General features: G+C 44.6%; 1 protein-coding gene and 1 non-coding gene across 14 annotated transcripts in view; one reads left to right on the top strand and one right to left on the bottom strand.

The window, feature by feature from the left end:
• The window catches only part of CSMD2 (CUB and Sushi multiple domains 2), a 323,412-nt gene extending 309,525 nt beyond the window's left edge, over positions 1–13,887 (bottom strand). For 2 of the 4 annotated variants that reach the window (XM_072027341.1, XM_072027336.1), the window contains exon 1: positions 13,353–13,476. The gene's annotated coding sequence lies outside the window, so the exon portion shown is untranslated. Of the gene's footprint in view, positions 1–13,352; positions 13,477–13,509; positions 13,651–13,769 lie in introns of those variants that run through there. The other 2 variants (XM_072027339.1, XM_072027338.1) reach the window with 2 other exon arrangements.
• A 38-nt stretch (positions 13,888–13,925) lies between these two features.
• LOC110353790 (uncharacterized) overlaps positions 13,926–26,319 on the top strand; it is a 161,516-nt gene continuing 149,122 nt past the window's right edge. For all 10 annotated transcript variants that reach the window (XR_011804804.1, XR_011804807.1, XR_011804809.1 and 7 more), the window contains exon 1: positions 13,926–14,043. This is a non-coding gene — a transcript (uncharacterized protein). The remainder of the gene's footprint in view (positions 14,044–26,319) is intronic.

The following is a 26,319-nucleotide window of genomic DNA, read 5'->3' on the forward strand; positions in this document are numbered from 1 at the left end:
CTAACATTGCTCTGTTGAAGATCTGCATTTTGATTTTCCTTTGTAAGCCACCACAAACACCAGGAAACACATTTCCAAGCATCCAAGTCCTACAGCTAACAGGCAGCTTCTACCACCTGTATTTCCTGTGTAAGCAGCAAAACTTTGCTGGTACGAGGCCTGTACGTTCACCTACACCCAAGCCGCTCTCAGCTGCTGCACAGAAGCTCTGAAAAGACCCAAAGTCTTGGGACAGCTTAGTGCTAGCTGGGAAGTGTTCCTGTGTAACCACACTGATACAGAAGCCTTTTTGCTATTAACAAAAAGAGGAATGCCTCAGCGGGGTTGTGGGACAGGCCACTTCAGAAGAGCTGAACTACTGCTTCAAACCCCAGAGAAGCGGAGACTTCATCAGATGCTGCGGTCAAGTGAGGGCCAGGAAGAGCAGGTGTTTCTGCAGTCACTTCTATTTACTGTAACAGACACGGATTCAGCGTGAAGGGAGGCCGACGAGGCTATTTGGATCAAACCTGGAGAGAAGGCAATTGGCTCAGCCACCTGGCACACTGGGAACAGAAGCAACCTCCGGCAAGCAGCCAAACTCTTGGCAGAGCACAAGGGGGATTTTTTTTTATTGCTAGTACGGATGGGATCAGGTTGGCAAATGGAGATAGCAAGGTTTACACAGGTACATAATCCATATGCTGCGGACATCAGTACTGTTCAAAGAGTGTATTGCACAGAGCTCTGCACACATCATCTGTATTGCTCCCCAGTGCTTCAGACACTGGAGCCATTTTTACACCTGTGCTGCAAGTCACGCAGGCTCTGGAAGCACTCAGAAAAAGCTCTCATTTGGGTTAGGACTCCTTCCATCTCTGACTGCTAGTTGGAAACGGTGCTTCTGAGCTACACGGCCACGCTGTCAGTGTCCCCTAGCCCTGTGGTGAGGAGCAGGACTGGCCCAAAGCCATCCTGCTGGTACAAAGCAAGCCCAAGGTGAGATGATCCTGGATAGTTACCGAGTCCAGAGCCATCTCGCAGGGCTGCAGATGCATAAAATGAGGTATAATGACCTCAAGAACCAGGTGCATGTTTTTATAAAAGCATATTGCTCATCTGAATTGGATCCAAAACTCTTCAACCACTTTATATTTAAAATGCAGCTTCCCATTTCTGTAGCAAATAGCATTGCCTGCCTTTTAGTACTGCCTGTTCTTCAAGGAGATCGGATATCAGCTATCAATTGCAGTAGCAAGCATCTAATTTGACTTTGGCAGCAAGATGACAGTGTCTTGAATGCTAAATTACATCTGCAAAAAGGTCAAACCCCACGGATACCTGAACATTTACATAATTCAAACAGCTCATCATCAGTTGCCTCTGTTTTATTTTATTTTTTTTAAAAGCTACTCCGAGGCAACAATTTTGACACGACTTTCAGGAAAGTGACTTCTAGCGGGTAATGTTCTTGGGTTTGACCTTGTTTCTACAGAGTTAATTACTGTCATTATCAACTGCTTGTACCTTCAGGAAAAAAAGAAAAAAGAAAAAAAAAGAAATAAAGGCAGTCAGTTGTAGGAATCAGCCCTCCCCTGCAATCATTGTAATAAACCAGAGACCCTTGCCCTGGAACGAACAGCATTCTGTAGCGTAACACTGCCTCCCAGACCCTCCTCCCTTCATAAAATAACCTAGAGCTGCTCAGGTTACTGCTACATGAAGTTGGTCAGCTTCTCAGCTGGTGCAAACTGAAAGCCAGGCTGGAATATGCTGCAGATCAGGCACCAGGTCAGGAGACGACCATTTCTCAGCAGTGCCACTGATTTCCTCTGCCACTTAAAAATTATAATGCAGGAAAAAGTGTAATGAAGAAAGATTTCTGTCCCTCATTTACAGCAAGGAGCAAAATCAGGTCTTTCAGGTCCCATTCCCATCTGTCTGAACTTCTGAATGTCAGACAAGTCACATTCCCCCTCCTTGCCTCAGTTTCTTTTCTTCTGCCCCTGCCCAAAAGCTCAGTCTACGCAGCAGCACATGCTGAATTCCTTTGGTTCGCAGCTCTCCTAAGCATACCTCATTACTGATAACCTATTCAAGCTTTCCTTGTGGTTTATATTCCGCAGATGAATTACAGCTTTGTAATTAATCTTCCTCCTTATAACTCTATATGTTAATTACCATGATTATTTCTGGTAATTCCATTTTATAAATGCTCCTAAAAGTATGAAGCACCGACTGCACTATCTGAAATGAAATCTCTGTTCAGAAAATTCAAGGAGGGAGCTGAGAGGGTAGGGCACAGTCTTTAGAAACCAAGATGAAACTGTATGGAGTGCTGAGCACTTGGTTCTTCGCTGGACTCCTCCTGCCCCATAGCTCCTTAGCCTAATTACCATCAGAGCAGGAACGTTTTGATCTTCCTCACTCACAGGGCAAAGGACTCACTGAAGGACTATTCCCCTCCCCTCACATCCCTGGCAAAAAAAATAAAAAGCAGAAAGTTTGCTTTGAGCGAGTGAGTTTGTTCCCTTCTTTGGAAGGAAACAAAAAAAAAAAAATACACACCCCAAGTTCCAAACACAGTGAACACCTGTACCATGAAAAGAAACCCCATCAGCCAGCTGCCTACCTCACTCCTCCCACATTCCTGCTTGGCACATTATGTAGCACTTGTTCCCGTGTCATCCAGCCAGCTTCAGTGGTCTGCCTTATTAGCCAGCTTGCTACTTCCCTCCCAGCTCATTTCTCCACTTGAATTCTGCCTCCCTCTATCTGAATTTCAAGGGATGATATTTTTGTTGTTTGAGACCTAAACCGTGATAGAAAGACATGTTTAGGGTTAATAAGCATCTCTATCAATAGAATATTCAATCAGTATGAATAACCATCACATCTCTCCCCACCCTTCTGACTGATGATAGCTAAATTACTTCTAAATATAGCCCTTAAAATTTGCATTAATCCCGTCTGCCTCAAGCGTGTTGGGTTTATTGACAGCATGAAGATATAAGCCAAGCACCTGCATGGAACACAAGCTTATAAAACAGGAAATAAGAGCAATCCAGGTGAAATGCAGTTTCCATTAACCTTGTCTTTTTGGTTCCACTTCTCCGAAAGCTAAGACTACCGCCAAATAATCTCATTGTGGACTTCAGCCTACCTAGAGAACTTTACCACAGTACCACAGCCATTACTGCCCAACTTGGAGATACGAAGTAACCAGAATGAGAGCTTCTTCTTCATCCAGGAATACTAAGATCTTTAAAAGAACAATAATTTGATAGCACTGTGTGTCCATTTAAAAAAAAAAAAGTGTTACTAGTTGGTGTATCCAAACACTGCAGCCCCCCCCAAGCAGTTCATGTCACAGCAGAAAACAATCCTATTTATAAGCTCTGAGGATTTCCTGGAGTAAGTGGGCAAAAGTTGTCATTTGTTAACAGCCACATTTGTTAGTTTCTGGCTTTCCCCAAAGAATGCAGCACCCCAATCGAGAGCGTGGTCTTACGGTTCCCTTAGGTATGTACAACGAAGAACATTGAAACATAGGTTTTTTTATCCTCCCTACAAGTTGTTTTCCCTTGATGGATGGGGCCAGGAGAACATCCTCTTATGTCGCTTTGATGTTTTTCAAATGTTATTATATCATTGAGTTTGCTTCAAATGCAGTGGTGAAGCATGCTACATCCCCTGACATCAAGTGGAAAAGCCTCTTCTGCAAAAGCCAAGGGAAGAATGGCGAATGAGTAAGACACATTAACAACCTGACAGGAGAAAAAACCCAACCACTGAAACTACTTAATACTATATGAATCTAGCTGCTGACAGGACAAGGAGTCGGTGCTGTTATTATTGCTATCTTGCAGAATGATGATGCTTCTGGCAGGAGTAAATTGTTCAGCGTCCATCCAAAAGAACTTGCCATCTAAACACATAAGGCAGAAGCATTAGGGGAGCTAGGAAAGCCTAAGCAATTCAGTCAAGGTGACTCTGCTGGTCAGCTGGCTATATATAAATTCACACAGTATCAAATTCTTTTCCTGCCCACCTCTAAGGTGCCCTCAGGAAAAAGCCAAAGAATTTTACCGGCTGGATAAATTCTTCTAACAAGCCAGATGCAGAAGGCAGGCTTTAGTTTGGGCAGCTCCGCTTTTCCACTCTTTTGTTCTAACCACCGAGCTACAAAACCTGGTTTTATTCCTTTTGTGCCCCTGCTCTTGCTTTTACCATTCCCTTGCTACCATTTTATGGTCTGTAATATGTGCAATTCTGATTTAGGGCTGAAAAATGCAAAGTCTGATCGATCCAAAGTTTCAACATGCATGAATCAGCTCTCTGTGTAAACCCATCCTATACAGTTAAACAGAAGAATAAGCTGAATTGTCTCTTCTAGACTCAACATGTATGAATCAATTCTCTTTATAAACCCACCCTATATATTTAAACAGCAGAATAAGCTGTTCCTTCTAGACAGAGAAGCCATCTCCAACTTACCAATGAGTAAGAGATATATTATACTGGTCCCTTGATGAAGCCAGCAAAATACTGAGCTGTTAATATTCCTAAAATTCTTAATAAAGCATTATAGATTTATGAACTAGGTGAAGACCTTCAAGCAATCTGAAACCCAGCAGATTTCAGAGCGAAAAAACTTTATCCACATCACGCATGCTTAAGAATCCCACCTTTTGATCTGCCCGAGATAGATCAGTGATTTTTAAATAGCCCCTGTTGTTGGATACATTGATAGTCCTGCACGCCCAGAAAATATTCCCTCTGTTGAATCATCAAATCCCTTTTTAGGATGTAACAGGGGAACCTCAAGTGTCCAAATTACTTCCCACCCCCACACCTCCCATGTGATTTCCCACATTTCGGAGACAGCACATTTCTCTCAAGGCCACTGCCAGAAAAAAAAAAATCCTATTTTGCTATGCCCAGTACAGTTTTCAGAATGATTTATAGTGCAGATAAAACAGGGAATCTTCCATGGTAAAATGACTTGTTTAGAGCAAGGCTTTTGAAAGGTAACTAGGAACTGGTAAGACTGGAGCTGTCACCTACTGGCCTTGGTACCATTCAGTCAATACTTTGTGCTTTAGGAAACAAGCCTCCAGATACACGGCCGGAGTCAATCCTGTTTTGCTCTGGTGTAAATTACAAATAACTCCATTAACTCCTGGAGTTACATCAAAGCAAGAGGTAAATAAGGCCCTGATCATATTCCCTCTAAGGACAGCCTGCCCATCACCGTTTGGGTTAATGCACTTTGCTGCTAGTTCTGGGCTGTTCGCCATCAGTAGTAATTGGATTGCAAGAAAGGCAGATATCTGGTTCCAAATGACATTTTTATCAATATCTGTCTGTTTACAGGTGCCTGTCATAACCTTCAAATACACTTAAATAACTCAATCATCCAAGCATTGAACATATGCTGGGAAGAAGATTCATCAGGCAAATGCACAACTACTGCCCAAGTTTTTGCCTTCTAAAAATGCTAATGAAAGAACTCTTCCTTGCCCAAAACGGAGAGGCTGTGTAGACTGCATGGCCAAGACATCACAACAGAACAAGTAAAGCAAATATTCACCTCCAAAACAGCTGGGATTTTTCTTAACTTTCAGTAGAAATTGCTGTTTAAGGTTTTCAACTAAGAAAAAAAAAAAAAAAAGGCAATTTCCTGGAGAGTACCTTTTTTATTATTATTATAAAAAAGGGTAATATAAAATTGGTATTATTTTAGATTCAGACCTGCTACTGTAATACCCCATGAAAGCTGTAGCAGTTCCACCACATGCCCACTATAATACAAGTACACAGTTACCTCTATTCAACACACTGATATAGAAAAACAACCCTACCAAAATTCAAAACCTAACCTTTTAGCCTCATTTGAACCAGAGACAAATGCTCCCTCTAATCCCCAGCTTGTTTAAGGATCAAGTGAACCCAGGTGTACCTGCAACTGAACTTTCATTCTGAACTTCAAGTCTCAAAATAGCCATCAGGACAGGCCAACCTATGCAGCAAGATCTTACTGTGTAAACTGAAAATTATTTGTCACTCCTTATAACCACTCTGACTGCAAGAACACTGCATGCTCCTTTAAAATACAGAGCAGGACTTCTTCCCCACCCTGTTCCAGACTACCTATTTCTACAGCTGACTGTGACTTTTTTTTATCCGAAGTTTCAGTTCTTGTAATCAAGTGATTACTGCTTTCCTTGAGCAAAACAAGACAGACTAAATCCTCACAATTACAGCCAAGAGATGCAGAGTTAAAGGGCTCAGAAAAAAAAAAAAAAAGTAAAATTCAAATACGCATTAAGAAAGCCTCATGACATTGGAGAATAAACAGGGAACTCCAGCTCTTGGATGGACGCTACAAACTCCCAGGGCACAAACAAGTGCAACCACCGCATTTGGCACTACTACACGCACTGCTGCGAAAACACCAGGTTTAGACAACATAACACTGCCAAGCCCTCTCAGCAGAGCACATGCTAGCTTAAAAAAGGAGAGCCCCATCCTCAACATGCTGATCCCTCAAGCATTCTAGCCTCAACAAACTCGTGTCTATTTATTTTGCCTTGCTCATGCAAGGGCATTAGAAGCTTAGATTAGAGAGAGCCTTATGAATGTCAGATTAAAGCTCTGTGATAATGTCTTTAATGTTCTACTTTAACAATAAATTTAATTAGGACAACAAGGAGGAAGGGAGGGCTGAAACCTGCAAAGTGTTGCCAGCAACTCCTTTTCAACATCTGAATTGGAATGGCTCCTAGCCAGATGAGCAATTATTCCAACAGCAGACGGACAACCCATGCATGTGAGGCCCATATGCTCCTGCCTAGCCCAGGCAAGGAGCTCCAGGATGTTCTGTCGCTTCCCACCCTGCTCTCCAAGCAGATCTAAAAGACACCCCCTGCTCACAACACTGGCCCCTCAGAGGACAGGGATCTTGGGAAGCAGACAGCCTCAGATCTTTCCATCTCTCTAGCCTTCAAAATAACTGCCCACTGTCACCTGCAGTGGGAAGTGGGGACAGAAAGCTGCAGGTCTGTGTGATCTCTCTCCTCCAGCTCAGCGTGGAGGATGTGCTCAGAGTTAAGTGCACAACCCTTGGAGCCAGCTTCCTTCAAAGACGGGCGGCAGCACAGCCAGCCTCAGCTGGGATAAATAGGCCACCATGCTGGGGCAAAGTGACATGGCTTAACACCCCCCAGCAGATAGAGCAGATAAAAAGCAGCCCTTAGAGCTTACAGTGCCTGAGCTGCTGCGAGGAGCTCTTCAGGTAGCACTGATGGCACTACAGAAGAGCTTCTTGCTGGAAAAGCCCCGTGCCCCTGGGGTGTTTACACCAGCACTGACAGATCTGTGCCTGTGATCCAAACCATCGAGTGCAGGGAGGGCTGGCAGCCAGGTCAGCAGCAGCTCACGTCCTTCAGGTGAAGGCAACACAAAGTGGTGCAGCGTTAAGTCTCTGCGATGTCCTCGCTGTTCTGAGGTACTCCAAGGTCCTGCCGTGCAGGGCACTTACAGCCACACAGGGGCTCCTACAACCAAACCTTGCCAGTGTCATCAGGGCAGGGGATGATAAGGCTGCGAGCGAACAATCCTCAATCAAATACAATTAGCTCAAGTTTAACCACGTACATGCTGCTAGCCTGTTGCACCAGCAGGGTAAAAGCACTCTCGTGGATTAAGCTAATACTCTTTATTAATTGATGCACATCAACAGAATGACAGGTAGCTGAGGGGCTCTGCTCCCTGCAGTTTCTGTAATTACGATAGACACACGCTGATTCCCAAGCAGCAGGGGAAGAGGCTCAGAAGCCCAAGTCTCAGTAACACTCCCAAGAGGAAGACATCCTCAAGTCTCCCACCTTGACTGCAGCTACACTGTGAGCCAGGGCCCCAATCTTTGCTTCTTAAGCATGAATCACCAATGATTCTCTTTTAAAGCACTGCCTGTCCATAGTCTGTAGGGAACTGGAACTACTCGCATTAATAGTAGCTGTTGCATATTACATTTACAGAGCCCTTTGTCCAAGGATTACAGACTTTGCAAAACTTAATTAATTAAGCTGTAACCCCCACACACACCTCCATACAGTGCATTAAATTCTGTCAGCATTTTTAGACTAAAGCACTATTTTATAGCAGTTATTAATTGGCTGTAGGCATCAAGTTCTCACCCAGGGAAAGATTTAATTCCTGCCTTTCAAGCACTAAGCTTAAAGTGGGAACTCTTGGGGCTTCTACGTTTGGGTTCTGCCACTGACTTGCTCTCCTGACACCAGACCTGTAATTACTGGACATCTAGCCAGTTGCTCCCTTGGGGAAGCTGAGACATACAGTGGATACCCAAGGGATTAAAGCAGGTACCTCAGAACGATTGGCAGTGTACCTGCTAGAGCCTGCCATGCCTAAAATAAATGGCTCTGGACTAACTTTTCTTTCCTTTGGATGCTCTGATGTCATGCTGCGATTCTTTCCACCCACTCATTGTGCTGGCAAGCTTCAGCTTATCCTTCTTGTCTCCGTCTGCAAGGCCATCGCATAAATGGGAAGTGATTTTTCTGTGCTCTGGGCTGGAAGACATGAATACCACCAAGCCTCCTGAGGGACTCCGGTCCAATCTACTTCCTTGACTCCCTTTGATGCATTTCCAGGTGTTCAGCCTGACTCTCACTCCACACGACAGAGCACAGTGAGGGCCCAGCCAAGATGAGGCTCTCTGATGCCCCTGTTACAACTTACACTCAAGTTTCCCACTTTGACTCCTACCTGAATCTTATGCGCATCTGTCTCCATACCAAGAGCCATGATAACCATTCACATTTCTAAATCTGAACTGAAAGTGGAGGTAGTCTGACCTCCTGTCACAGAAGAGACAAATCCAGATCATTAGAGGGATAGCCACATCACAGCTCCCCGCGAAATCCTTCATGTTCTGCAGGACTATGGTGATGGGCCTCATAGCTCCAGCTACAAGCCAAAGACATTTCTGCATGCACAGCTGAGAGCTGATATTCCCCAGCCCCTTCATGATTTATGGATTATGTTGACTAACCTTTCAAAATATTGTAAGATCCTCAGATGACAGGGTTGGTGTCTATGACCCGTGTCACAATAGAAGTATTCTTTATCTTCTGTAGAAAGCAGTGGGATTTTTATAGAGTACATGTATGAGAAATAGAGGTGTCTATTTTTGTCCCCACTGCGAGAGAAGCAAGCAGAACATTCCATGGTGAGGCCTGATAAGGAAACCAAACAAAATTAGAATCCACCGTCCTCAGTGGGATCTTCCTATTCTAAAAAGACTGCAATGGAAAGAGGCAGAAACAGAGAGAGCACATCAGCACCTGGACATATCATGGACCAGTAAAAGTTTTCCGAAAAGCTGGGAAGTAGACTGATGAAAAAGGAAAAACACACTAATTGCAATGAAGGGGACCTAAAGCAGAACAAGCCTCCCACACCTTTAGTTTCATCCTCATTACACCAGGCCTCCCATTCGAGGTTTCCTGACAGAGCAATGCCACCAGGCTCTGCACAAATGGGAGCACACAGGGAAATGTGCCGGCGGGCAGAAGAATTGAGGTTCCTGCTTCCTCCTGACCCAGCCAAACAGCCCCTCTGCTCACTACATAACCTTTTGCTCCGTTCTCCATCGCTTGCTGCTGTGATGAAGAGATGCTACGTTGCTGGGAAGAAAAGGGTTATGAGCACAGGGTTTAAAAATAAATCAACCTTTGTTGTTTTGGAAGCAATCTATGGAAAGGATTTTGTTGTAAAAGGCATTGTATAAATGAAGGCACTATTATTGTTTGACAATAAAAACCAAACAGTTTTCTTATATTTGCTTGGAATAAAGCCATTTTGCAGATGTCTTCAGACAGACTTTTTAACTGCTTTCCACAGCTTAATTTTCTCTTTTAGGTTTTTATTACATTTAAATTAAAATTATGCCTGTAAGCAGTCAAGGGCAACTTTTAACAAGTCTATCATTGTTGAACTTTTCACTGCTCATATCACCTTTGCTCAGGAGCCTGTAAACAAACTTTAGCCATTTTCTGATACAAGTCATCCTCTCTGCTTAAGCAAGAGCATTCTTGTCAACTCTAACTTTGCACTTCCAAAATAACTGCTTTCCATGTTATGTTACTGCACTAATTATGCATAACAATTAGCATTAATGGAAGAGCCAAAAGCCCCTCTGCATATCCAAGGCTATGCTCTTTAGGAAACAGACTATCCCAAAGAACTGGATGCAAGGAATAACACACCATCTTCTTACACCACCCTGCAAGAACAACTGATCGTGCTTCACTCAACCGCAATGCTTAAGCTCTTCAACAATTTTCTACCAATTTACACTTTTAGAAAGTCAGAAATGAGGACTGCAGTGCTGGACAATGTCCTCGTGACAGTCAGTAAGTCAAAATAGAGGTGCGGATGTTTTGACTGAGGTCTCCTAAGCTTAATTTACTCAGACTCCCAACATGGAGCAGAAATCATCATGCATCGCAGCAGTGCTGGCAAGAGCAGACACACACAGAGACATTCAGCTGTGTAGGCTGTGTTCACTGACTGAACAGCCTCTCCCCTACCTCCTCAGGGACGTAAGAAGAAAGAAATTTTATTTTCTGAGTATTGCTTTGAAGTAGCCTGAGTACAACTGTTTGGCAATCCCTCTAAAAGGAAGGCTGCATCTAAATCACCAAAGCACACTATGAAATACCAATGGGAAATACCTCTATAGAGGTTGCCTTCTTGCTCTTGCACCTTTATATTTTCAAGGTTCTTCGCTTCAGTAAAGGCAGCTGCAAATGCTGCAGGCCTAATTAATGCAGCACGTTGAAGAGGAGATCAGCACACCTGCTCTCTAATAAAGATTTTACTTCTGTTGCTATATTTATTCTTGTTTCACTCAATCTAAAGTAAATGCTATGCAGACCCAAAGCTGCTCTTTGCATATGGAGAAACACAGCAAGAGCCCCCCAGGTACACAGATTTAAGTAAACAATTAAGTTATCTCATATATACTCTCAGTTAACTCCCATGTCTGGATTTAGTTCATATTTTCTGGGTTGAATAGGTCTTGTTAAATTCAGCTGTAACTATTAAAGCAATCTTCAAATTGTTTGGGGGGTTTTCTTCATTAACAAAGGTTCCTGGGATGGATTCTCCTAGGACCAACAGGTACCAGGAAAGTTGTGTTTATTTATTTAGCATTTTTCGCTTCCTGCAAATGCACTGTCAAGTCTGTGGAGCTACAGGCATCTCAGTCAGAAGGGCAGCCTTTATCTAAGAGAAGGAACAGCCCTGTGAGGGAAGCCAGCCTATTTTGCTCAACGCTGGCTGGCTCACCTGAAAATTTAGAAAGAGAGGTGCTTCATAAAGCACACAAGCCATCAAGCATAGGGCAGTCTAGATTACAAAAGGCACTTCTCAGCCCTAAGAGCGAGCTAACCTCCAGCATTGTGCATTTTCAGGCTCACTAAAAGTAAACTAACAAAATCATTTTCCTGCTATTCAAAAAGAGAGCCTGCAGAGCTGTTTTCAACCACGCTCTCTATGGTACCTTGTTCTGCAATAACCAAAAAAAAATTGTTTCCCAATCCATATATATCCTGATGCATGTAAAATACAGAGATGGCTCATAGTTTACCAGTAGCAGTAGAATTTAGTTTTCCTGTCCCAAAGATGAGGGGCCACGCAAGGACAAAGCACTCCTGCAAAGGACTACTCTGCAAGCCCTAACAATAGCTTTCTTGTTTACACACTCAAGTCATCTTTAACAGAGATCACTTCAGGACAATAACCTTGTGCCTAATTACACCTTAATAATCATTCACATTACAGAGGCACCTACAATAAGGACATAAGAACCTAAGTTCCTTCTGAGTCTGACTTCTGTCAGCAAATTAATTAAACGCACTATATACAGAACAGCAAGAATTAGGAAATATACAGAAGATACTACGCCAGTAACCTACAATTTTAGTCATAAGAAGTTAGCACCAAATACTAAGATGCAGATTGAGCAAAGTAAGTTTCACAGAGCTTCAAAAAAACATCTTATTCACACATTCCTATGCAAACTGGAACACCCACGAGGGATTCTTCCAGATGCTTACAACCTTTCCCTCCCCAAGTCTCAGAGTTCAGCTGAGCCGCACTGCTAGCTCCCTTTCCCATTTAAAGTGTAGCAGTTTTCTTTCTTTTCCAATCTGAACCAGAATTCAGGCAAACAACACCTTAATGTGAACGATTATAGATACAATCTGTGTACAGCTGTTGATGCAAATCCAGACCCAATTTTAAAATTATTACCAAACAATAGCTGCATGACCCCATCTGTCTCATGCCCAGTGGGCTGCAGGGGAGCTCTCTCCACAGGCACAGCTAAGAGACTTGCTCTGTACTGGGTTTGATCAGCATTGATTCATGGACCACATCAATAATAAAACCTCTTACTAATTTTAATGGTGAGCGATTGTGCTCCCGGTTCAGGGCTCAGTCAAGATGTCCTCAATAAAACAAGAATGATCCCATCACACATCCAGAGGATTTTTAGAAGCTGTTTTTGGGGCTGCCTCCCCCTCCCCAAAATTTGACAATTCTATTGATCTTAAGTATTAACTCTTGGTGAGCTACAGCCACTTCACACCTCACCATGTGGTTGCCATTTGCCCTGTAGGTTAAGAAAAGACTATTAAAAAAAGACTCAAAACATAATTAAAAAGATACTTTCACTGTATTTAGATACTTTGTAAAAGATACTTTCACTGTATATCAAGTCAAAGAACAGCATGGGAATATCAGCTTCAAGTAAATAACTACATCACCAGTTCGTCAATTACATCAGGAAAAAATAATAATAATAATAAAAAAAAAAAACAAAAAAACACAAGCAGTAGTCAGCAAATTGCTTTGATGGCAAATGTTAACTCTGAAAGGTTTTGGTTATTAAGAGTTGCAGCAGCTCAGTGTGGAGACTTTTGCTATTCACTTAGCTTATTAACACTTGGTGTACATGTTTGAGGAGGGTGCTGTGGTGCATGCATACTAACAACTCTATAATCTACTTGAGCAAGGCATCCCTGGACATTTTCAAGAACCACAGAGGAAAAAAAAAACAACTCCCAGCAGAGCCAAGATCCCTCCTAGGGCTTTGTGCCTGGCAGACAGCTACTTGCTGAGCGCACCCAGCAGCACGCTGTGCTCCACAAAATCACCCGTTGCTTCATAGTTGTTCCTGCAACACAAGCATGCTTGAGGTGACACAGATAACTTCCATCATTAAATTGCTGTTCTCCTAAGAAAAATGCACTATTTACCTAAGTAATTGTTAAACTCACCACAGGCTGCAGCAGGCTCGAGTAAGAAGCCCAGCTCCTGGCGTTTTGGGAAGATGCATCTCCCTAAAGTGCTAACAGCTGGCACAGGAACCAGCACCATGTCCAGGGGAGGGGAAAAAAAAAAGGAAAAAAAAAAAAAAAAGAGCACAAAACACACCTTTGCATTTCAAAAGAGCTATTAAGCCGTTTCCTGCTAAGTCTTCAACAACCCTCAGCACCTGGTGCAAGGCTGCTGAGGACCTGGAATGTTCTGGAAACACGTCCCAGCCACTGAAGTACTCACTACAGGTAAGCAGAACTTCCCTTTTCTTTCGCTTCTGTCTCTTTATAACTACTGAAACAGAAACTACTGAGACTACTCAAAAAAATGAAAGCTCCTGAAACTACTCAAGCAACTCAAATTCCTCAAGCACCCACCGTGGTCCACCTGAGACATGCTAGCAGCAGCAACTGCCACAAATGTACCTCAGGTAGGCTGCAGCAGGGATAGGCCTCATTGAAGGGCAACCGACTTCACTCTTGCCATCAAAATAATAATAATAATAAAAAATAAAAATAAAAATGAAGTGGGGGGCAGCAGGAAGGCCAGGCCCTGAGTGCCTGGTGGGAACGCCATCTTCTTACTGGTCTGCCAGGGCCATGGGTCTTCGGGCCCATCCCAAGAAACAGACATTTCCTTGTACAAAATCAGGTAAGTCTTTGTGCTTTTTTATTAATTAGTTTTGTTTGGGTTCAGGCGATAGTTGTAGCGTCTGCTGATACCTGCTACAGTCTGTAGGTGGGAGCTAAGAGTGCAAGGACTTGTACCTCCTCCAGGCTGTGACAATATTTGTTTGTAAGTAGCCAGTGTTCAGCCCACAGATGAGAAGCTGTGCATTACGTGTTATTTCCCGGCTGTAATAAGCAACCCCCTGGTAATCCCCAGACAGTTGGCCATCACGTTTCTTGTTATACTTCCAGGTGTGAGCCCCGTTTACACCAGCACCACCACCACCACAGAGTAATTCAGCATTATAAACTAAATGCTAAGAGTCCATGTCAGACCTGCTGCCCTCAATTTTTTCCCTTTTACAGAACTTGTGTAGTTTCTCTCCTGAGTTTAACATGAATGAAAACACGAACAGCCTTGTGAATAGGAAATGTGATGCTGCGTGGTACACTTTTAGCACTCTGCATCAAGGATTAGATGTACAACTCCTGTTGCTATAGCTTTCATCCCTCTGAGACTTGCATGTGTCACATATTCTGAATGAGGTGCGGAACCAAAGCAGGGGGAGAGAGACGTACAACAAAGGAGGGAGCCACAAGCAAAGCGGGGATCCTTTCTCTTAATTCTGGCTTTATGATTCAACACTTATGATGTCAATAACTTCAAGCTGTAAACAGCAAGCTAACAAAAGGCCTGTGTGGGAGGGAGTTAAATTTGTGCTCCGGATGACTGGCATTCCTTGCAATTGTTAGCCTGTTCCAAAGACCTTCATGTTCCTTATGAACTCTCATTAGCACTGATGGCCTTCCCAATGGAAATGCCAATACCAGAAAGACCAACAGTCCTATTTAGACTCTATGCAGCACCATATGCCTGAGTCTTGATAACAAAAGAAGGAAATTGTATCTGTTTCACAGAACTATTGAGTCCCCTGTGCACCTTGTATGTTACTAGAGGAGGTAATGATAAATGGGATGGGGTCTACAGGAGCTGGTTTGTTTTGCTTACTACTCGGTGGAAAGTAAAGGGAAAAAGTTGCATCTCAGCCAGCCAGGTTTCCTCTGGAGCTTTACATGAGTAACAACTTGTTCTCTTTGGCAGCCTTTGTAAGAGGTGCTAATCCACACTAGACCTGGAAAGTTAAGCAAGCATCTGCTCTGAGGTGGTGTCCTGCATGGCTTTGGTTTTGTTTGACACAAAAAGTCTTCCACAAAAAAAAAAAAAAAAAAAAAAAAAGGAAGGGGAAGTAAAAAATAAATAAATTAATAATAATAATAAGGAAAGGGTTATTTCTTTTAATCTAAAAGAAGAGGCGAACATTTTAATGTCATGTTTCCACTGCTCCTGGTATATTTTTCCCCAAATCAGTGTCATGCTTTTGTAGATGCGGCTTCCCATCCTGAGTGGCTCAGCCCCAAGGCCAAGTATATTATGGAAGAACTTTGGGTGTTTTTACTTTTCCACCCTGGTAAATGCAGATGGCAGCGCGTCAGGAAGAAAATTGGTGCAGCCCAAGTTTCTGTTATGACAGATAAAGTGAACATTCATTTTGTGGACTTTTTCCCTTACATTCAGAGATTTAGAGCCGTGTCCAAAGGCCTGGTTTGGGTCCTGCTCCAGCTGACTCAGCTTGGGGGCTGAAGGGGGTAAATAATGGGTGAAGGTCAGTAATGTATGAACTATACATACCACTTGTCTATAAATACAGGCACTTCTTAATTAGATTAATTACCTGCATGGGTTGGCTTGAACATGCATGAATAGGCCTTGGATATACATCAGTGCCATGCTCATGAATTAGAGAGGGAGTAGGGAAGGCTTGGAGGGAGAGAGAAACAAGCAGAAAAACAAAAGTTGTGACAATGCTTCTGAGCACAGGCTTTCATGTGGGTAGGCACGTCGTTGTTGCTTTAGGAAATACAAAGAATTGAACAGTTCTGTAATCGTAACATCTACAATTGCAGAGCTTTGGAGATTATGGCCAGTTTGAAGCCGAGGCATTGCTGTTTTCTGGCACTGAACAAATCAAAGCCTATGTGAATAATGAATGTGCAAGTCAGCTTGAGCCTGATACAGCTGTCGATTGGATTCTGCAAGATTCTCTCCTACTGTTGCCCTGCAGCAGACCTGGGAGCATTTGCAGCTGTTAAAATGAGCAGGAGATGTTTGCAGCTGCATCCTGTCCCCGGCATCATCATCAAGAGGCTGGGAGCTCGGAGTAGGGCACAGGAGGGAGCGAGTGCGTAAGGAGGCGTCTGTGTGCACAGGTGTGTGAAAACAGACAAAATGCTGGATTGGGGAGGCAAGCCGGAGTTCTTTTCAGGGTAAATGCATGTTCTCCTGGTTGAACAGCAGTTGCCTGGATTCACTTCTCAGCTGTTCTACAAACTCAGACAAACCTTTCAGTCCATCACACAAATAGCTGGCATCCTGCCTGCCTCAGAGTGTTCCTCTCCCCGGTTGCTGTGCAGGGTCAGTGATGGGGTCTGATTCAGTTCCTCTGCCTAGGAAAGGGAGGCTGCATCTGAGATGTGGTGGTGGAGCTCCAGGATTTGTTCCTCCCCTTTAGCAAAATTCATGGCTGCCCACAGCATCAGCAGAGGATGTCACTCAGAGGGGGGATCTCTGGTGAGGATAAATTTGTTCATACCTTAATAATAAAGAGCTGCCCAGAGGAGCAGCCAGCCAAGCTCCTGTGATCATCACTTGAATGAATCTGATGCATTTTATTTGTATTTCTCGTGCAGTTTCCTAATTTGGCTCCCTGTAGCCTTGGGCTGGTCTCCCTATTACTGTATTTAATTGAAATAAAATATGTGCAACACCTGTTACATTTGGACTCTGAGTTCACCTGGGGTCTCTGCCACGATATAAATAATAATAGCTTCAAATTTTATTTTGAATGATTTACTTTGTGCTTCTGTAACACTGCATAATTGAGCAGGGCTGCGTTTAGATTGTTTTTCTCTTGCAAGGACTGACTTAGGACAAGAAATGGCATTGGTGCAGGGTAGCTCCACTGTGAGTAAGATATTGGAAGACTGCATGAAGCCAGAATGTCCACCTGCATATCAGACACTTGGATGTCTTAAGCAACTGGGCTCTGGTTTACTGCTCTGGCAGGGAGGGAGTGTCAAGATCCATGTGCTACCAGCGTCTGTGCTGTGACTTCTTGTTCCTGGCTCCTGACTATAAGGTGACAGATGTTTAAGATGCAGCTGTTTGGCATGCTCCAGGCTCTGACTACCAGCACATAGAGATCTCAGCCCTCCTTGGGAATTACAGCTCCTAAGCAGCGGTGCCCCCTCACGTATCTATCCTCCCTGCTGCTCTGGACTTTCTAAATGCAGCTCTGGCTGTCCGAAGAGAAGGCTGGGAGTGTGCACCTAATTCCTGTCCCTGAGACAACAGGAGACATCTGCTTTGGGGCAGGCAGAGTCACCATTTGCTGTTCTAATTGAATATTTTGTTTTCCATTTGTGTTTCTTTATTTTCAGATACCAGCAACAAACAAACTGCAACAGGTACATATTTATACCTTGTTCTGGTTTCAGCTTCCCTCCTGGTGCCTCTTGTGCCCAAAGTAAATGCAGGAAAGGAAGGTGATAATAGAGCTACCGATTAACCAGCCCGCTATGATTGACTGAGTATAGGCTGGGTGGAACAGCGGTGCTGGAGAGAAGCTTTCCTCACCCCCCCTCTTCCAAATCATAATTTTCAAGTTCACATCAATTACCTGCATTTCCAACTGGATGAACGTGAATGGGAAGGCTTTCTGTGATCTGCTGACGAGACAGCAAAGCACTTTTTGCTGGCTTCCCTGATGCATTCTGTAGTGAGTGCTTGCAGAAAGGAGAAATGGAGCTAGAAGAGGTTAAAAAAAAAAAAAAAAAAAGACGGGAGCAAAAATGAAAAGGAAGGGAGGAAGGGAAAGAAATTAAGTTTGAGCCTGCATTACGGTTCTGGTCTCTTGGGTCACACGCTGTCTTGACAGAACTGAATGAGGTGCAAATATGCTTGTGAAACAAAGTGCCTGTGTGCTTGTCTGGGTAATTGTGGTGAAGTTCCCATGAAGACCAGAGAGGCTCATCTTGCTAGCAGGGTCTTGAAAGCCAGGGTGGCAGAGGAAAGCAGGCCTCCACATCTCCTGACACAGAGCTTGCCCTTCTGTGGGGGGGGTCTGCAGCAGGGGACAGACCCCAGGCATGCCTGTGGTGGGCAGAAGCTGCCGTCGGCCCCCACAATCAGCCAGGAGATGTGGGTCCAGGCCTTGCTGGTTCTCCTGCTCGGAAGAATGTCTTGTTCTTCCCGAGGGCTTGCACCCAGCAGCTGTGAGGTTTGCACTAACACTGCAGCCTGTGGTGGTGTACAGGGGATGTGCTGTGCTCTGGATGTGTGTGTGCATGCGATGCCTTACCAGCTCTTGCATGTTCACAAGCTGTGTGAGCGGCACTAACGTTTTCATCACGTAGAAGCTGTGTAAGATGCAAATTACCAGCTGCACCACAAGCTTCTACCACCTCACACCACCCAGCAGAAGCCTCTGGGAGACCCTTTCAAGTCCTGTGTTAGACTCTGTCAATGACTTAAGCAACAATTAACATCTGCACCATCTCTACATGTTACATAGCTCCATAGCAAACAGTCTGCTACCTTGAGGGGCTCAGGGGTTTAATCACATTTTGTAAGCAGGCAGCTCTGTTTGTTTTTAATTTGCGGGTGCTTTACATAAATGAGCAGGCCAGTGATGCTACAGCACTGGGCTGGGATTGAACAGAACCAAGGATCAGTTTCCAGCTCTGCTGCCACTTTTCTCAAGAAACAATAGCTCATATCTCTTGTTGTATGTGCCCCAGCTTTCTGCTCTATAAAACAGGAACAAATCTTTGTGCCCTCCACGTGTGTTCAGTATAGGGAATGAGTCCGTGTAGCTTCATGGAAAATAGTTCTTGTCAAACTGACCTAGCTGAGTTGTTTGAGGCTGTAAATTTGGTTGACAGTGAGTGTGGGGATGCGTGCTGTGTGATATTCTGCTGAAAAGTTAGTTGAACACACAGTAAATGGCGAAGGACTGGGGAACGGGGATGGTTTTTCTTAATGCAACTGCACAGAAAAATGGTATGAAGGCTGAAACTTTAAGGACCATAGGGCAGTCCTGTGCTAGTTCAGTGTTCTTGCTGCTCTTTACCCTCTGTGCAGGGGAGAAAGTGGGGCTGTGCCTTGTCCTGGAGTGGGCAGGGAGCTGGACCACTAGAAGCTGGGTTGAAAATGCCCCGTGTTGAGAATACTTGTGTTAGGCTGCAGTGAACCTTGTGCTTCCAGGCTTAGCATGGTTACACTTCGTAAACAATTTGCGGTATTAGGAAACTGGGCATCGGCTTCTTTCTTGGCTTAAAACCTCGTAGAGTTCATACTTTGCTAAATTGCTAGCAAAGCAGGAAAGTGGTACTCTGTTATCAACAGGATCTGTAGTAATAAAGCCTCTTCTTTTTGACCCTGAGAATGGATTACCTGTGTGCCTTTGCTGCTGTTCCCAATTATCTCAAGGCTTTTGTGCTGAAATAAGATGATGTGAGAAGCAGGGCTGGGAAATAGTTTGAGGGTCTCCTTTTCCTCCTGATAGGGATGAGGAGGCTTCTCTGAGGCTGAGAAGGATGGAGTTGCGCATGTAGAAAAGAGGATGGAGAGACTCCATGAGGAAATTTGCTGGTCTTTTCAAGTTAACAACTTGCAGCACTTCTTATAGACAGGTATGTTGAGGGATAAGGCTCAGGGATCTGTTTTACCTCTGTGGATTGATGCTGAACTACCCTTTGCATAAGAAAACTTGGGGAAAAGGGGCTGAAACCAGAGTTCTGATATCAGAGTTGTGATAGATGCTCTGCTCTGCTTGGTAATCCCATGTTCAGGCTTTTATCAAGGTAAAGGAACTGGGTAACAGGTGTCAAAAATATTGCCTTATATGCACACTTTTAACTTGGCTTTTAGGTCTAATGCTTGACGTTTTTAACTCGGTAATATAGTGATACATGTTTCTGGGGGTAATAAAGCTAATGCCTTACACATGAACCTTTCACGGAGTGTGAGTCAGGAGATGCTACGGTGGAGCTACATCAGTTGTAAAAGTAATCAGAGGGCCACACAGAGCTGGCACGAAAGCCCCTGAAGTTAGTGGGAGAGTCCAGGGTTGAATCTAAATTTAGGTCCTGCTTGGGCATATTCAGAATGGGTCATCATTTTAATGTTTCTGCCTGAAAAGGACTTTGGCTTCTGTGAATGAGTTTCTTCCTGTGTGCCAAAGCAGAAACACTTTGGAAAAAGGCTTGTTGGAGCGCGTGTTCTGCAAGTGCTGCCTCTCCTTTGTCTTCTGCTGGCCCCATCAGCGCGGGATGACAGCACGCACGGTGACAAGGTCACTGGTGCTGCTGGCACTGCAGTGTTGTTGGGAGCACTTCGTATTTTAAGAACTGCTGCGGTTCGCACAGTTCACACCTTAAAAGTGTGAATGCCTTAAAGCATCACTCTGGGCTATTAAACTTTGTGTTGAAGCCCCAACAAGGCTTTGAACCTGGGAAAGATCTGAGTGCTGCGGCTGCATCAATGCTTGGTGCAATGTCTCTGTAATACTGCAAGCTCAGTGCATGGGGCACCAAAGGTAGGAGGTTTTTAATGTCTTTTGCATAGGGAGGGGAAGAAATGGACAGGAGGGTGCATAGCTTTGTGCTCTTGGTATGAGCACCTGGTGCTAAGTAGACTTCACAAGAGCCCCTCATCGTCTGGGTGCTGTGTTTTTAGGTATAACATGGTGGGGAAGGGTCCGTGAGGTTCTGATTTTCCTTTTTGTAATGTGCTTTTGGTCCTTTTTAAAATAAAATGCAAAACAGTGCCCGTAACAAATCAGTAACATTGCAGGGAAGTGGGATAGATGCTGAAAGCGAACGGGAGAGCAAGGCTGGTGTTTTACTGGAGCTCTGATAACCTTGGCACAGGCTCCCTGCCTCTGACATCCCATTAAGCAGCTCCGTTATGGGAGGTGACAGGTTTGGGGATGGGAGAATAGAAAACAAGTGAAGTTAAAAGTTGACAAACTGTTGCTACAACAACCTGTCTTTGCATGAGGGATTTGCTCTAACAATAAACTTTAACAAGTGGGATTTGGGGACTGGCGTGTTGTAGTAAATCCTCACAGATTGGCAGGTGTTTACTGCCAAGGCTCTGGGAAGCGAGAGTGGTAGCGAGTCCCCCTTGGTCTTGTGTAGCAACTGGAAAAACCGTGTTAGTGCTGAGCAGGCTTCAAAAGCCCAAACCCTGACTGCCTGGACTGGATGGGAAGTGCCTGCAATCATCGCCACCACCTCAGCCCTGACTCCTGTGCCCAAGTCTGTGTAAGGTGTGCCTGGGACAAGGCTATTTGGGTAAAGCTTCCTGCCTGAGCTCCTTTGTGTCTTTTCATCAGGTTCCACGCTGCTTTTTCATCGCAACATCTCTTGTGCTCAGGGTTTTTAATAAGAGGAGGGCAGACGCTATCACTCCAACACAGTTCTAGGTACCGGGAGCCAGTGAAAATGCTTCTGTGCCCTTTCAGGGTTATGGGGCTGCTACTGTGTGACTGTGGCAAGCTGTGAAAAGCCTGGTGAGGCACCCAGCCCATGCAGTTGAAAAATCTGAGCTGGGAAATGAGGTCTCTGTAGGTGTTTAACCAAGCTCTAGTGTTCCTGTGCAGAACTGAAAAGCTTCTCAGTGAAACCAATTAGACTTGTTAGGCCTGACAAAGTCACTTTTACAATGCTGAACAAATACCAGTGAGATTTTAATTTCCTCCCACAATTATTTGTTTATGGTACGAGAAAACTTCATCCAGATTTGTTTATACTCGAGTAGCTCGAGTACAGCAAGACTATAGCAGCAATCAGAAAAGCAGCAGCAGGTTTAACTGGGAAAGTTTCTCTCCGGTACCCTTCTGACTTTGCAGGGGCTAGATGCAAACCCCTGGTAGGTGATACTCTTTGCAGTAGGATTTTGACTGGCCTCCAACAGCTGCAGCAAGATCACTTCTGGAGCACCACAGCTGATGTTTCCTATGCTGGTTTCGATATCAGCACCAAAATGTGCTATGATCTCTGCCTTAAAAGCAAGTAATCAAACCTCTGATGTAGATTTGCTTTGTCTTCACTGAGAACAAGCCTTTCAGGTATGTAGTTCTCTCCTAAAAAGACAAATTCTGCTTCTGTTCCTACTTCAAGCCTTTCTGTGCCTTCCCATCGCTGGCAAGGCTGTTTGCCAGGGCGCAGTGAAGCAGCTGGAGCCAGGCTCTGAGGCCCGTTGGACAGTCCTGTCACTGGGGCCTGATGCTAAATCCAGCTGAGAATGTCGGGCTGCACAGGTGGGAGCTTCCAGTTTGGCTCTCATTTTAATGCCTGAAAAGATGTTTCCATCAAAAAGCGCGATCCTGTTGTGCTTGTCAAACCTTGTCAACACGATTGTAAACTCCTCTGAAAACTGTTTTGATGACTCTGCTTGTTTGTAGTTCTCACTTGCTGTTGCATTTTCCTCTGATAAAACAATTAGAATGAGTCTTTGGCTCATTGCAAGTTGAATGAGTTCTGAAAATCAAGGTTTTTCTGAATGTTTTGGGAATTACTTCGAAAACCCATTTGCAATTGGAAACTCAAACTGGTTACTTCTTTAATGGATCAAAACTGTTTCTGAATGAAATCTTACTACAGGTTTTAGAACAGTTTTTCTTCATCTGAAACTATCCAAGGCCTGCAAACCTATCTGGTGCCTGAATGAGGAGTGTTTTTTGCTGCATGAGTCTCAACAACCTCTTGTTGAGCTTCCTTGTTGCTATTTGCAAGCTGGAGTGGGCTGAAGAAACTTTGAGCAGTTGCATGCAAATCCATCCTCCGCGCTTCTCCCAGGGCTTATTGAAATAGCAGGGGAGTTGTCACACGTCCCAGTGGCAGAGATGATCATCAGCGTTGATGTTTTGGGTGAGAAATACAAGGTGGGAATTCAGGAAGCCCTTTAAAAAGTTTGGATGTCTCATGGCTTTCCTTTCGTTCTCTCCACACAACTTCCCACCTTTTTTTCATATTTAATCTGAAAATCAGCGATCTATGGGAGCAGTTTCTTTTGCAGAAAGAAAGAAGTTGCCAGGTGAATGCTGACTCCAGGGCTGGTGCTGGCTGACATCAGTAGCATTGCGCTAGCTTACACCATAACTGCACGGATGTCTCAAGGCCCAGGAAGGAAGAGAAACTTGGGCTATCAATAAGAGCCTCCGTTCAGGGAGAAGAGAAGAGGTGAGGCGTTGCAGATATCGCTGTTTTTCCTTGGGCTGTGCTGCACGAGGTAGTTGTGCTGTTTGCAAGTGGGTGACTGCTGGTCCCCTGCATAGCTCATCATGCTGCCTTCATTTGCTTCCTCCTACGCTTGTTGTGCAGTATGGGTAGGATGCCTTAAGGAGGGAAAACGTAAGATGAAAATCACATGAAAAATTCAGGGAATTTTTATTAATAATAAAAAAATCCCCATATGTTTGTATTGCTATTAGAACCACGCAGTTCAGAGCTGTGAAGGAGATGTAGAAATGTAGTTTTTCAGTGTGAGATTGACCATTGTGTGATTCTAGATACTAAATGAAAGTCCCAATCCTAAGCAGTGCTTGTAGGCTGGGGCAGAGGAGGGAGTGGTACAATGTGTTAGAGGCTTGGGGCTTTGTGCTTTGGGTCTCTTTGCAGTGCGTGAAGTCCAGCACCTGGCCCAGTGGCTCTGCCTTGTGTAAGTCCTGTCCCAGCCTTCTGGTCTGAAGCAACCTGTGAGCAGGTGAGACACAAAGGCTGCTGTGTGCCCGTGGCAGCGGCCCTTTCCTCTCCACATTGAGCCTGGTTCTCTCTTGCTCTTTGGATCTTTCTAAATAGCCAAGGTTTCTAGCACTTAGCTTGTTGCCCGTGCTGTCTGGATGTAGACAGGTCACTGCCTGCTGCAGGCAGACACAACGGTGGGATGGAAAGTTGAAGAGTTTGGACGCTTGGCCCTGAAATGGAGTAATGGGAGAAGGTTGTCACAAAATCCACCAGACTTCTTCGCGTTGGTGTGGGAATTGATGTTCTGTAAGGAGCCAGATCCCCTGCTTGTAAATCAGTTCAGTTTGTAATATCTGTCAAGTGTTTGGGGACACCTGGGTATCCGATGCTGTATAAATGTCAGTTGTTATTACAGTTGCTTGCTCAGGTTATTGATTTCTCCCCTGCTGTTCTCACTGGGATGGAGTGATTTGAGGTCTTAGGTAGATCAGCTCTTCCTCCTCCAGCTTGTCTTGTGTACACCGTACTTTGAACCCGCTTCCCCCAAACTGCAGCATAGTTAATGTGTGCCGTTTGTTACCTGTTCCAACTCTTCCCACTTCAGCTTTTATCCCTCCAGTAGGTTAAACAGCACCCAGCTCCTGAATAAGTGCTCTTGGGGGCACAGGGTGTCTTCTGCGATCCCTGCACTCCTGCTCTGTGGACAAGCAGAAGAGAGACTTCAGGTCCCAAAGAACTTGCAATCTGCACTGTAATTAGAGGTGACTGCTGCTTGAATCTCATCTGCTAACAGTTGTTCTGCTAACGTGAAGTGCAGCTTGGCTAATTGCTCTGAATATCATCCTGTAAGCCTTACAAGCAGGGCTTCCAAGTGGTAAGCTGCTAGCCGGGCTCAAGCTGGCTGATTTAAAGCTTCTGTGGTGCAGCTCCAGCTGCAGCCACGCCATGCAGTGCTGTGTCGAGCTGACCAGTTGCACTCAGAATTACAAATGCAGCTGCCTTGACCAGGACAAAGAGCAGGTTAGTGTCAGAGACAGGAGCAGAAATAACATTTCACAGCTCTCAGGCTAGGTCCTGTCTGCCGCATCTACTTCGTCTCCGCTTCCTGGCAGCGCGTTACCAACGCTAAATGGTTCTAACGGAGCAGAAAGGGCATGGGGTTCCTTCGTGCTTGGCAGGGAATTCAGTCCAAACGTGGGGAGGACAGGAAGGAGGATTCATTTTCACCTAAATGTGAATGAGACACTTTTATGGGTTTCTTTTCCTTTGTGTGCACTGGGAGCAAGGGGCAATAAATTGGAGGATTTTTATATCTTGCGCAAAAGCTGACATTGCTGAAATATCACATTATTGCAAGCTGCCATAAATGAGCTCTTCGAAGAGACACAGCTGGACTCCGTGAATATGGAGGCAAAGTGATTACCGGAAGCCATCAACCGGCACTGGAAGAACTGTAGGAAAGTCAATAACTTATTAACACTAGTTTCTGGATTATCTGGTTTCCTAAAGAGATTGCTCTCCCACTGCTCGAGTAAACGGTGTTTTTGTTATGCAAAGCTACAGATTATGTTGTCCCATTTTACACTCCCTGCTCAAAGTCCTGGAGTTTGAACGGGGTGAGAACAGGTCCAAGAAATGCCAGAGGCACCGTGTTCTCAGCTCTGGGTTTGAGAGATGCTGCTGTTCTCGCTTTCTGTGCTTCTGAGGAATTATGTCTCATTCCACAGATGTTAGGGGAAGGCCAAGGAGGCTGCTTAAAAGAGCTGCCAGCAGAGCTGTCCTCTGCAGTGTCTCAGAATTTCCCTGGTAATGATTCTTACAATGGTGAAATGTGGATTGAAATGCTGCCCCCCCTCTCTGGGCCATTCTGTTACTCTGAGCAGAGACTGGCATTACCAGACCTCATAGCAAAGAACTGACATTGTTACACTGAACTTTTATACCTTAGATCCAGGCATGGGTGATGCTGGCCTCAAGAATACCCTGACATGCCTTAAGCTTACCTACATGCCCCAAGGAGTTGTTGCCTGATGCAAGGGAAAATGCAGACCCACTTCTTCATGTCATTTGTGTTTTGGGTTGCAGGATGCCGTGTCCTTTGGTTTAGGACTTTTCAAGCCCCGCTTCTGACTCCACCATCGGAAAGGGTTCTTGGCACCCTAATGTACTTTGGAAGGTGATGGTGAGAAATGGTTTGAGGAAGTGACCCAGTGAACCATCTCCAAAGTGAAAATCCAAAGCAGGCAGAGATAATTCCTGTGCATTTAGAGCATGAGAAGAAAGCTTGTGCCCTGGTGGTGAAACACCAGGGAGGAATGCAGTGTCTCCTTTTTGGGGTGGAGAAGACTTTATGTCAAGTTGGGGCAGGTACCAGGTATGGAAGGAAGAAAAACTATTTGACCGCTCAGACTTGTGAGGGAGAAAAGGTGCTTTCCCATCCTTCCAAGAG

Source organism: Anas platyrhynchos, chromosome 24 (assembly GCF_047663525.1).
Source record: "Anas platyrhynchos isolate ZD024472 breed Pekin duck chromosome 24, IASCAAS_PekinDuck_T2T, whole genome shotgun sequence".
Classification (NCBI taxonomy): Eukaryota; Metazoa; Chordata; class Aves; order Anseriformes; family Anatidae; genus Anas; species Anas platyrhynchos.